The sequence below is a fragment of the Cheilinus undulatus genome, linkage group 8 (assembly GCF_018320785.1).
Source record: "Cheilinus undulatus linkage group 8, ASM1832078v1, whole genome shotgun sequence".
In the NCBI taxonomy this organism is placed as follows: Eukaryota; Metazoa; Chordata; class Actinopteri; order Labriformes; family Labridae; genus Cheilinus; species Cheilinus undulatus.
The window spans coordinates 4558697-4572385 of NC_054872.1; the positions used below are offsets into that span (position 1 = coordinate 4558697).

Sequence of the window (13689 nt, forward strand, 5' to 3'; positions counted from 1 at the left end):
TTTTTATAACCACTTTAACCAATTTTTAACCACTTTTCACCACTTAGCTTGTGGCTCTTGCAAAGGTATTTTCAGCAGTTTGGCTCTTTGGTTGATCACGGTTGAGTAACACTGCTCTAATGTTTGCATGCACATAGAGTACCACATCTCTGCCTGACTGAATTGAGGGTTCTGAGAGAGTGATTAGTTGTTGGGCTGTGTAATTGTGCTCTCCCTAATGTCTGAGAGAAATAAACAGTCCCAAAAGTTTCAAACACAAATCCCTAACCTGCCACGCCAGATCAACCAAATAAATATGACATTCATCTGGAAAAGCTCCCATAGAAAGCGTTTGGGAAGGGCGGGACTTTTCAGAAAATCTTCAGAAGGTGATGGGAGGAATGTTCTGTTTGCACCCCACTTGCCATATCCTGTCTGTCTTCAGCTGTCCTATCAGAATAAAGACAAAAGGCTTAGCAGCATTTGGTCCAAAAAGAGGCTCTCTGATTGGTCAGTCAGCAGACTAGTCAAAGAACAAACAAAGGGTGATTTCCTATTTAGACTCAACATTTCATGAAGTTCAGTCAGTCATCTCACGTTTGTAGTTTATTCAATTATGGCAACAAAACATGTTTGGCATCAGGCTCTGACTTCATCACTCACAGATTTATTTAACATGCAGAATTTGAGGAGTGTTGAGAAACATCTTAATCCCCCAGTCAGAGCCAACAGGTGGATGCTGGGGTGGAGGAGGGTTGAAGCGAGAGCACAGTGCCGATCCAGGGCAGAGAAAAGGAAGAGACCGGCTTAAATAGACCACTAAATCAGTGGTTCTCAACCTTTTCTGCCTGTGACCCCCAAAATAAAGGTGCCAGAGACCGGGGAACCCCCACTGTGCCTGAAGGTGGTTGAACAACCATGCACATGTGGACACAGGGCTGTCCATGAGGGGGGATAAAGGGGAGAGCTTTCTGGGGCCCAGCCAAACTGGCGGCCCGTGGGGGTCAACAAAATCATGGTCTAGTGTAAAGTTACACTTTGATATGCATATTTTTTATTTAACCTGAAAATTAACCACTCTTATCAATGAAACAAATCTCTTTTTAAAATCATTTGTGTAGTACATAGCCTTCTTAAAAATGTAAATCTATTTAGTTAAAAAAAAAGAATAAAAATTGGTTAAAAATGGAAAAGAAATGGTGGAAAAAGTGGTGAAACTGGATCTTAAAAGTAGAAGAAATGGGTTAGAAGTGGCAAAAATTATAGCCATCCATCCATTTTCTATTATGCTTATCCTGTTTGGGGTTGCGGGGGGCTGGAGTCTATCCCAGCTGCCATTGGGCGAGAGGCAGGATACACCCTGGACTTGTCGCCAGTCAATTGCTGGGCTGACATACAGAGACAGACAACCAGGCACACTCACATTCACACTTATGGCCAATTAAGAGTCACCAGTTAACCTGATGTGCATGTTTTTAGTGATCGGAGGAAGCCGGAGAACCCATGCATGCACTGGGAGAACATGCAAACTCTGCACAGAAAGGCCCTGACCAGGAAGCGAACCAGGATCCTTCTTGCTGTGAGGCAGCAGCGCCAACCCCTGTGCCGCCATGCAACCCAAAAATTATGTAAGAATGGCAAAAAATGATCAAAAAAGGCAAAAATGGGCATAAATAGTGGTATAAGGGAATTAAAAAGTGGCTGAAAAGGCATCAAATTGGCAAAAATCGGTGGGAATCTGGTGAAATGGGAAGAAAAATCAATATAAACTGGAAAAATAGTGCTAACTGAGAAAGAAAAATAGGCAGATATGGGTAGAAGTTGGTCAAACTGGCAAAAATGGACATATCAGATAGTGAAATGTGGTTAAAATGTGAAAAATTGGGCATAAAAAGTGGTAAAATGGGGTTAATAGTGGCAATATTGGGTTAACAAAGGCAATATTAGTCTTACGTGGCAAGAATTGGTTTAGAAGTGGCAAAAACAGGCAGAAAAAAGGTGGTAGAAAGGGTTTAAAATGGCAAAAATAAGTGTTAAAATTTGGAAAAAATGATGAAAACTGGTTAAGATTTGGCAAAACTGGTGTAAAGTGGTAACAGTGGAATTTAAGAAATATCCATTATTTCTTAAGGGAATCTGGAGACCACCTCTTAGTGTCGCCGGACCCCAAGGGGGTCCCAACCCCAAGGTTGAGAACCACTGCACTAAATTATCATGTTGCAGTTCATGTGATTGGATTAAGATGCACGTCAGGTGTGAATCATTAGGCTTGAGATGACTGAACTAACTGCATATAATTCTGTGGTGAATAAGGAAATGTGGACTTGAGCTTGATTTCTAGTTGTCTGAATCCTTAAAGCACTCTTTACTTTGCAGGTCACACTTACCCATTCACAGTCATGCACTCCAAAATAAAACACACTAATGGCTGAGTGACCATCACTATTAACTATTTGGATTCAAATGCATGCACACATTCATACAGAGTAAAGAGACTTCCACTCTGCCTACTAACCCCCACATAACATGCTGTTACTGCTTATCACTGTAAACCAGTGTTACTCGGCCCTGGGCAACCAAAGAGCCAAACTGTTGAAAAATACCTTTGCAAGAGCCACAATCTAAGTGGTGAAAAGTGGCAAGAATGGGTGAGAGTGGCAATAAAAATAAGTTAAAGAGGGCAAAATAGTCAAAAAGTTGCAAAAAGGGTAAAAAGGGAATAGTATGCATAAAATGTCAAAAATTGGGTGAATTTTGTGACAAAAATGGGAAAAAATGTGGCAAAAAAGGGCAGAAATTGGCAAAATTTGGGTGAGAAGTGACACAAACTGGATTGCAGGTGACAAAATGGTCAAAAGTGGCAAAAACATGACAAAAAATGAGTGAAAATTGACTAAAGTAGGCAAAAGGCAGCAAAACGTGAGAGAATGGACAAAAAGCAGCAAGGAGTGGCAAAAAATGGGGAAAAGCTGCATCTTATGGCAAAAAAACAGCTTTTATCCAGCAAAAAGCAGGATAAAAGAGTCAAAAACTAGGGAGAATGGAGCAAGAACTGGATAATAGTGGCAAAATTGGGCAAAAAGTGGCAAACGAAATGACAAAAGTAGCCTTAAAGCAGTAGAAATGGATTAAAAGTGGCAAAAAAAGCAAGTAAGGGCAATGGAAATGTACAGACAAAATAATTAAGGTTGACAATTAAAGCAAAGTGTGGGAATCAAACTGATTAATGCAATGGACAATGTCTGAATTTTCCCTTTTTTAAGGTTTTCTGGGGGAATAATGTTTCAAATTAAGACATAAAAGAGCCACAAATCATCACAAAAGAACCACACATTGAGTATCACTGGTGTAATTAATAAAGTTTTTATTAAGGACTTTTTTTAATCAACATTAAAATAAATATTTCCTTACACTATTCATGTTTGAAAATCTCAGTATTTCTTAAAAACTCAGTCTATTGCTTCTCCTCACTTAGCTTAGCCTAGCTTAGCTCACAGTGGTGCTGCAGCTGCATCACTGTAGCTTCTCCGCTAGCTGCAGCTGCAGCTGCTGCAGACACTGTTTGCTTCCTTAAACTCCTCTGGGCTGTACCATCCACGCTGAGCAGGGGTCCTTCAGGGTTTCAGGATGTCTTCGTGGGGGGACTGTTTTTTTTCTCCCATCTGCTGCATCACACCCATCCCCCCCCCCCCCCCTCCCCTCCAACCGGTCCCTGATGATCCAAGAGCTCACAGTCTCTCTGGGCTGTCGGCCACACACAACGCATCCTCCTAATACCCTGCACCGCCTCAGATTTCACTCCCCCCCTCCGCTCATAGTACAATCTCATCATTTCCAGCTTGTGAGGGAGCGGAAGAGAGGGACGAGGGAGCGAGTGAGAGAGAGAGGGAGGGAGGGAGGAGGATGTTTTGAGCTGGTTTGCAGGGAGAGATTGGCCTGAATGCGTTCTGTCTGCTCCTCAGAGGCATCCAGGTGAGCTGTTTTCTCCTGGAAGGTAAGAGGCAGACTCAGATCGGTGCTTATTTTGTCCTGCATCCCTTGTCATCACCCCCCCTCCAACTGCCTTCTCCCTTGTTTCGGATTCATCGCTTCTGTCAGTGAGTGTCTGTCGGTGTATGTGTGCTTTTGCGTTAATGGTATTCCCCAGACATGCCACACAGGCTCATCGTACTGTAAGAGGTGACGTGCAGATGTGCTGGCATGTTGGCATCACTACAGCAGAGATGCTGTCTAGATTTGTACATGCATAATGTGTGCACAAGGGTGTGTGGTGATGTTGTTTGGAGTGGGGGGGTGTCGGTGGGTGATGATGAGCTCCCATGCTAGCATGACAGCCTAAAAGTGGATGGCCCACCTGGTTCTGTGTGCATCTTGGTGCTGAGGATGTGACGAGAGACTCTGGGGAGGGGAACGAAGTAGCGGGAAAAAGGAGATGCAAGTGTGTGTTTGTGTTAGGGCTGGGCAGAATCTCCAGTTTCAGGGGATATCCATACATCTTCATCCAGAAAATGGGTGACATGGTGTCATTTTCCTCTGACTTTGTTTGGCTGTTGGTTAGGGCGATGTTGAATCAAGTGGAAAACCAAAGACGCCACGTTTAATGCTTACTGTTTACAACAAGGACAGCAATGTGCATATTTATCATTAAAACTGCTTTATCTCAATATATTACATTTAACTGACTAGTCTACAGCTAAGTAAATACATTCTGTAAACCAACTTTCTACAGTAAACAACATCACACTGTAAAATTGTTTCACAGAATATGGCTAAAGTTAGCAGTTAGCATTGCCTGCCTATGCAGGTTAATTTCTGACCTGGATGAAGTCGCTCAGTGCTTCAGGTCATGTACAGTTATGACCTGACAAAGTCCCCAGATGACTTTATGTCTAGATGAGCTAAACTGTGCTGTTCCTATGAGGTGCTATCAGTATTAGTGGCTGTTAGTATTTGATTCAAGAGCATTGTGGTAGCAGTCATTAAGAGCACCTATAGTTTGTTATGTGTTCGACCAGGAATGTGGGCCTACACCCACAAAACATGTTTATCGTTAGTTAAACCGTCCTGTGATTCTGGACTACTAATGGATCAGATTTAAACCTGTTAACCAGCATATTGCGTGCATCCCCTATTTGTCATACATTCATCCATTATTTACACCACCTATTCTGTTTTGGGTTGACATAACCTTGCAAAGCCAAGGGATCTTGTATGCAACATTTGTGGCGAACCAGACGCTGTTCAGACCAATCAGCATCATTTGATCACAGCTGGTCACAACGGGACCACATTTCTCTATATAATAAAGAGCAGGAAACAGCATTGAAAGCTTTTCATGGTGGAAAAGTTGTTTCCGACCTTCTCCCGACCTGCTTTGGTGTCAGTTTGCAAGGGTTACAGGAGAGGGGGATGTAGTGTGGGTCTGTATGTACAACAGGAGCTGGTGGAGTGGTTAGCTCGGCTGTAGCATTGATATAGCAGCAGATTAATCAGAAGTGGACAACATTCCTTTATTAAAACAAGAGCAGAGAGCCACACTGTAAGCTCCTCTGGCCGTGGTGTTTAATCCACATCATCATCCACATTTCCCAAACTACGTGTTTACCAGCAGGTTTGTTGTGGATCTATAGAGCATGTGTGCGACTACGTCACATGTCGCGCTGATTGGCCTGTGATGAATATGCCGGATGGAACATTTGTCCAATCACCTTCCCAGAATTTTTTTTAAAGTCCTTCCCTTCCCAAAGGCCTTGATAGCAATCTTTCTCAGATAAATGTGAAACATCTATGCAATACATATGTGAAAAAGTCTATCTAGTGTGTCAGGTTAGGGTTGAGAGGGGCTGAAGCCAGCCCCAGCCGTCATTGGGCGAGGTGCGGTACACCCTGGACTGGTTGCCAATCACTTGGCTGACATGTTGAGACTTGGCCCATGCTCATAAAATCAATATGGGGATAAACTGTCACATTGATACAGACCCCATACAGCTGTAACTGCTGTGACAGCATTTTTGAAATAGACATTCCCATGGCACAGTTAACATAAAGGCCAGAAGATGGTGGCAGACTCTAAATGCATCTCACAAAAATAAGTTAGAGGTGGTATATTCTAGTATCATGGCCCACAGAGTCAGTAAACTACCAGCAAAGCTAAAAGTAAAGATCTTGGGTTATTTTAGGGTTATTTTAACTCCAGAGGCTGAGAGTTGTTACCTGAGTCATGCAGGATTTGTAATAAACAAGGTAAAATACTGCAGCAACATATTTGTCATCAACACAAGCTACTAGGCTAGTTAGCACTTAGCAACCCCACCTAGGCTCACTGGGCTAGTTAAATCTTAAATCTAAAGTTAAATCTTTATACTACTGTATGAAAATTATAAAAAAAAAAACAACAGCAAGAGAGACAAAGAGGGGTATTTAAGTTTAAAAAGTTAACTTCTACTGTATTTATCATAAATAGACAGTTTTAATTTACCTGTATCTCTAGTGATGTGAATTTAAGTGTTTTAAAGTGTGTGTTCCTTAAAACATACAGTAGCTGCTATTGTCACATCTGCACAAAGGTCAGTTTATGTGTATGCACACAGTGTGAGGGCCGGTGTGTTAAATGAACTCAATAAAAGAAACAGTTTTGTCTAAATTATTGTATTTTTTTAAATGTTCCTTATTTTTAGCTATTCACACAGTAGAATCCCTCTATAGCAGCCAGCCACAAGGGGGCGATTGAGATGTTTAAGCCACATATTTCTGGGGACCTCCATGTTGTTTAATGGCAGTGAAAAATACCCCCCTCTGAACTACTAAATTTATGCATAAATATGCTGCTTTAATCAATAATGGTCTTATGAGTAAGTTTGTCATGCATCTTATTAATAGTTAGATTTTAGTAAAAATGATCAAACATTAAGCCAATCTTTAAAACAATGTTTCAATCTCACTTGTTTTTGGAGTTACTTAAATATCTGTAGGGCTCATTTAAGGAACAAAACAAAAGACACCCTGAATACAGCAATATGATTTTTTTCCACAACACTTTTTCAGAATTTAATTGAGCTTCCAGGGGCCGGATGAGAAGCTGTGGGGGTCATGTTTATTTAGCCAAAATCAACATGCATGGTGATATGTGTCGTATTTTAAAGCTGTGGGAAATACCTAGCTCTAGCAGGGACAAACTACGAGGCATGCACCTGCAATGTAGAATCACCAGTTAACCTAATAATCTTATTTTAGGTCTGTAAGTGGAAGCCAGTGTACTTGGAGAGAACCTGTAGGGTGGGTATGGACTTGTTTAGATTGCCTAAACAACTCTACTCACCGACGAGCCGTCTGCACTCGAGCATGGCTGCTCTGTCATTTTCCATTGGACCATGCTCCAGCAAGCATACATTGTGCTGCAGACCACTTGTGTCCTCATCAATCAAATGGAGTCGACTTTGGGGTCAAGGTTCTCAGATTTAGGCCTGGATCCCTAATGTGAACCCCCAAAGTTTTTGTCACTTCCTAAAGTGATAGAAACTTGACTATTTTGAGGCACATGGTATTCAGAGTATAAAAATAGACAGCATGGATGAGGTTGTCTGCAAAAATGAAGAATTTCCCAACCTAAGGTGACTGGGAGATCTGTGTTATGTTGCTGCTATTAAAAAGTTTTAGTTTGGTTTGATTTTTACTGGAATCATACGAAAGTTAATCATTCTGGTACTGTGATGACTGTTTGCTATTGTTATGAACTGCTATCCCGCAAAAAATATCCAGCTTTGGTTTCTGGTCCATGTGGTCTAGTTCTAGTGTGTTTCTTTTCAGCTTTATCTGCAGTTTTTGCTCCACAGCGTCAGTGTATCTCTCATTCTGAAACAGTGTCAGCAGAGACGGAAGACTCCCGCCTCTCCTTCCTTCACCGCCGGCCTCAGTCCCCCCCGTCTGCGCATAAGTAGCGTTTCCGTTGTGGTGGTGAAATGGGTGCTGATGTTTACCGCTCTAATGGACGGGATGCTCTGCTGCAGCATTTTTCTGCTCACTCTCCAATATGTCGCCCCACTTCAGGGAAATTTGTAACAAGCTCCTGCTTTTCCCGGCCCAGAGGGGAGGAATGTGGGCACTGTGGGGAGGACGAGGAGGAGAGACGGGGACGGGCCGTTTACCATCTGTGGCAGCGTCTCAGAGACGTGCAGAGAGGCTTTCTGCAGGGCCATATGCAGCTCATTGGGAAGACAGCAGGCCGGACTTGTTAGGGAAGAAATAGAATAAGGAAGGAAACAGGAGGAGCTGAGTATCAGGGTGTCATGTGTTTGAGGGAGAAGTACAGAGGCGGTCGGATGTAGAGCAGTGACCTCTGAACAGAGAAAGTGGAGATCTTTATGCATAGTAAATGATTGTTTATTTGATGTAAGTTAACAAAAATCACTGCATTTCTTCCTCTTTGATTGGACACATGATTTGGCATTAAAGTTTAGGATGGGCTTGAATGCTTCAGGTCAGAGAGGAATAATTTCTCCAGCCATGGCGTTGGGTTTATTTGCACAACTAGCTAGATTACAGCAGCAACAGTTGCTTTATAGCAGCTATGATGGCTATTAGGGACAAGGCACAACCCAAACACAATGCCAGCTGTGAGCAGGAAAATAAGTATTTAACTTAAAGACGATTTTGACATGCACATCACAGAAATACTCCACGTTTGACCACATGAGCTTAAAGCAGGAGAAACCAGCAGGGGCAGGCAGGCAGTCTCTCATCACATCTTTACTAGCCTCATTAGCACTGGTCAGCACAAATCGTTACAGGAGATTAGCCTGCTGATAACAAATCTGGTGATGAGAGACATGCTCCTGATAGGTTTTGTGGAAATAGAAGGTGTTTGTCGAGTTGGAGTGAAAGCAGCCATCATGGCTGACAGCAGCCATAAGTGTGGAAGAGATGCACGATGAAGTGCAGGAGAAATCAGGGCTGTTTCCAAGATGTGGACTGGATTTCATTTCAAGTTAGCTTTTCCAGCAGTTTCAGTTTTCAGGGGTGTTGTGCTCTGAACTAGATCTAGCTTTATCCTGGCTCTGATCATCCCCAACAACAAGCAGAAAACTTGATCTTAACAGTAACTGGGGGAAGACAGGCTGAAGTAGCCTCCTCGTAAATGATTCCCAATGTACGATCAAGTCTGTGGGAGCTTGACACTGGCGACACCGATAAGCATTTATTGTGACATACAAAATGTTCTTACTTAGTTGGCAAAAGTAGATTTGCATGATTAAAACTAGAAAAGCACTCGGAGAGCGCAGACCTCCGCCATCAGCCCTATCTCCTAATAGTGAAGAATCCTTTTAAAACATTCCTGGATCCAGGTGATCTGGATCACTCCCAAAATCTAATTCGCAGATTACTCCCTCCCCGATGGGGTTGAGACATGGTGAGGCAAAGCATTTGCTTCGCTGTGTGTGGACTGTCATGGCGGAAGCACCCATGGTCTCACTGGACAACTGGAAGTCATGGCAGAGGGTGAATATTCCTCTGTTCCTCCCAGCATTGTGAGTATTTTTGTTACAATCAGCTGTCTTTCTCTCTGTTACGCTCCGACTCGTCTCCTCGACTGGGCGTGCGTCTTTCAAACTCTATAAACTCCAAAACTTTGAAAAGAAACACACCCAAAAATGCTGCTGGGATTGAAGTTACTGATGTCCGCCATCTCCTGGTGTAAAGTGGTGACAGTGCAGACCTCAGCCATAAGCCCTATCTCCCAATAGTACAGAATCTTTAAAAAATTCCTGGATCCAGACGGTGATCTGGATCAGTCCCAAAATCTAATCAGTTCTTCCTTATGCCATTTCTGACATTTCCTGGAAATTTCATCAAAATCCATCCACAACTTTTTGAATTATCTTGCTAACAAATAAACAAACTAACAAACTAACAAACCCACCCGATCACATAACCTCCATGAGGTAAAAATGAAGTAAAATAAAGAAAGTACCCCAAGCTCAGCATTTAGAAACATCACTGAGTGGCGCAGTAGAGGAAGGAGAAACAGGAAGTGGTACCATATGCTTACTGTGTCAGTGGCACCCAGGCTGAAGTGTTTGTTGGCTGGTACTCCTGACATCTAGCCCAGTGGTTCTCAACCTTGGGGTGAGGACCGCCTTTTGGTTTGCGAGACACTTAGAGAAGGTCTCTAGATTCCCTAAAAAACTAAGAATATTTTTAAATTACACTGCTGCTACTGTACACAAGTTTGGCTAAATTTAACCAATTTTTATCATTTTTCCCACCAATTTTAACACTTTTTTTGCCTGTTAAAAGTCTATTTTTTCCCATTTTCTTTTAATTAAAAGTATTAAAAAAGAAGTATTAGGTGTCTAATACTGGGGTATTTTTTTAAATTACAGAAATGTATAAATTCCAAGACTTAATGGCTGCATGAATTTGAGCACTTTAGCAGATAGTGTGCAGGCTGCAGTTTTAGGGGATTAAAGCTAAGAAATAAGTCAGTATTAGGGGAAATGAGAGAGAGTCTGTCTAAACTGAACAAATATGGTGCTAATATTTCAGTAATGAAACATTTCCAGTGTGTATGAACATTCTAGCAAGTGTGCAGCAGGTAGCCTGCCATTTTTTTATGGATTTAATCCTCTTCTGTAACCTTGCAAAGCAGATGGATCCGCCCTTTTCCATGTTTCTCACTGGTGAATCCATCTTGCAAAGCTCCCATCTGAACCGTTTGAGCCCGGTTAGAAAGTGACAGGACCAATCAGCGACTAGGGGCAGTACTTTCGGGCGCAGCACAGTCATGGCGTATGCAAGCAGCGAGAAGAGACCGTTGCTGATATGGTTGGAAGAGATTAGCATGGATGCTGCTCAAGTGCCAGTTTCATCAGAAGTTGATGACATTTCTTGGTTCAAAGAAGAACAAAGAACAGCAGTGAGTTGTTTTTTTTTCAACAACGACAAACGTTGTGTACTGACATGTCAACGGTCGCCATGGTTCGCGTTATGCAGCTCTCTATGGAGAGTAAATTCCTCGGTAGTGGTGAGCCTCGGTCGCGGCTATGTCACGTGTTTTGTTGCTGTGATTGGCCCATAAAGATGTGACAGACAGAACGTTCGTCCAGTCAACCATCTGAGTTTTTTTTTAAGTCTATGAAGGCTGACAAGATGGATGTCCTAAACAAATCCATCTGGCGTGCCAGGTTACCTCTTCTGTACATTTCTGGTGATACTGATGCAGTTATTTTCAGGCTTACACATAAAATTCATCAGTCAGTAAAACTAAATGTTTCATTCAAAACAAAAGGTAGCACAAAGTATGAAAATATTGAACTTTTAACAAACTTAGCCATTGAAAGAACGGTGTATTAAAACGCTGGCAGTAATCGTGCACGTCTGATGAAAATAGAGCTGAGTACGCTCATCAATCTGGAATACACGGGCTAAAAATGTATAAATATATAAGAAAAACTGCATGCAGCATGGAGCGTATGCTACAAGTTCTTACCCCTAAACACCCTGTGTCATTTTAATACTTGCTCATGCAGGAAAGAAGAGTTTTAATAAGAATTTGTCATTCATTTCAAACCAATAATCTCTGACCTTCTAAATGACTCAAGAGCATATTTTTTACGTCATGAACTATCTGAGGAACCTTGAAACTCTGGACTATTTCTAAGACAGAAACAACATCTAAACTTAGACACAACAGTTTCAAAGACGTCCGTGTTCTGTGATTTTCAATAGTGGTGTTAGAAACTGAACATCTGCCTGAGCAGCACTGGAGATATATAGACCTGGACACACTGCTCCTCACTGCAGCGTGATCTCCAAGGTTGAGTCTTATGCAGAGGTGACTTAACTCAGGAATACGTCAGCATTGAATAAATCCAGGGATTCTGAGCTTCAGGGCTGGCTAAGCTTTCTTCTTGAAGAGCCAATCAGGTTAGAGAGCATAGACTTCAAACCTGTAGCCCTCACACAGCAGACATGCTGGTTTTATTTGGATGTTTTTCCTCTCAGAGTCACGGGTACATGGAGGGATTCATGGCCCTCACAATGAAGGTGCTTGCTTGAGTGGCTCTTGTTCTAATGAGTCAGCGGTCAATGCCTAATTAGCCCTTGTATCTACATCCAGTTAAGCCTATTTTTATGTTGATTTAATGTTAACACTGTTGTGTAAAGTAGCAGTGAGTAATTTGAAACGTTAACCCCTTTGTCGCATATTTGATACATACTTTTATGATACCTATATCAATCAGTATGCTCAATAAATTACTCAAAAAACTTCTGAATACAATCTGATAAATGATAAAAATGACCTTAAGTGGATTATCAGTTACCAAAAGCACATAATGAATGAAATGAAATACTAAAAATATATTTGTTAAATTTTATGGAAATTCAGATTTAAAAAAAATTCACTAGAAAGTTAAATGAACATTTTAGTTCCAAAAAATGAGAATTTCAGGCTATTATTTGTGTTTTCAGGCTTTAAGGGGTTAAACTTGAAGAGCTACTGGTAGGGGAAAATTAATCGTTCAGACAACTGAACCTAAACAACTAACTACTTCAGTTTTTGGGTGAATATGGGACACCTGTCAAGGGCCAGACCAAAAAGGGTTCTTCACTGTTCATTTTATTTAATTTTTATGTTTGTGTACAACTCAAGACCTAAAATGTACCATTGTGTGATGTCTTCTGCAATCAAATCAGGACATTTCACTCTCTACAGGTCTGGGTGTTCATGTCAGACAGTCTGCTGCTGCCAGAGACTAAAACTAACCCCGAATTTCCATATACAGTGTGCGTGCCGCGGGTTTGCTCTGAACAAAAGGCGAGCGACCTCGCCCACTGGAAACGAGTCTAGAGCGCAGCGCCGCGGCGCGCAAGCCCTGATCATCAAGAAGAGATCACGGGAGAACTGCGAGTTCACGCAGGAATAGCATGTCAACAGCGGACTATTTTACCTTTGGGGTTAATTTATCATCCTCTCCAGTATAAGTCCATGATATTATTGCTTCCTCCATTGAGTGAGTACATTAGGAAGTTAAAAGGTTAATGTTAGCTTAAAAGATCTGTGGTTTTATGCAAAATTCTTTGGCTAAATATCCCCAAAAGTCAACTTTTCCTCGTCAATGACGCCGTTGTAGCTCTGTGACCCACTGACCTCTTGGTGACCCTTTGCTCTCGCTGCAGGATGAGACGTAATTTTGATAAAGTGATGATTTACGATCGTGAGTCCATGCATTGTGTTTTATTTTGAAAGAACTGGATGTTCTACGCTTGTGACTTCCATGGTTGGTACTTTCTGAATGACGGTGAATTTACGAGGTTTGGCAGCGGCCAGCGCTGAAGTAGACCTGCAGCGTATCTGAAATAAAGTGGAGCGGAGTGCCGCTGCCGGTCTAGAGCTATGGAAATGTTCTGATAGACTGTAGAGGGAGCGAAGTACGATTCGCTGGCGTTCCTTGGCGCACACGCTGTATATGGAAATTGGGGGTAAGGAGATTTTGTCTCTGATTTTATTTCATTTTAGTAAGTTTTGTCGGGCAGCAGCAGTTTTAGTTTTTCTCTTCTAGCTCAGTTTTTTTAGTTTCCGTTAACTAAAATGATTTTTACCTTTTATTTTAAGTTATTTAGTTAGCTTTAGTTAACTATAATAATCTTTTCTTGATTTTCTTTCACTATTCACTCAACAGAGCATGTGGATAGACAGTGATGCACCAGTAA

The 13689-nt window shown here is 41.8% G+C and overlaps 1 protein-coding gene across 2 annotated transcripts in view; it reads left to right on the plus strand.

Annotated features, from left to right (window-relative positions):
• The window catches only part of cdk14 (cyclin-dependent kinase 14), a 391958-nt gene that overhangs the window by 98304 nt on the left and 279965 nt on the right, over positions 1-13689 (plus strand). Inside the window, exon 1 of one of the 2 annotated variants that reach the window (XM_041794335.1) lies at positions 3848-3973. The exons of the other annotated variant lie outside the window; for it this stretch is intronic. The gene's annotated coding sequence lies outside the window, so the exon portion shown is untranslated. Of the gene's footprint in view, positions 1-3847; positions 3974-13689 lie in introns of those variants that run through there. 2 annotated transcript variants of the gene reach the window in all.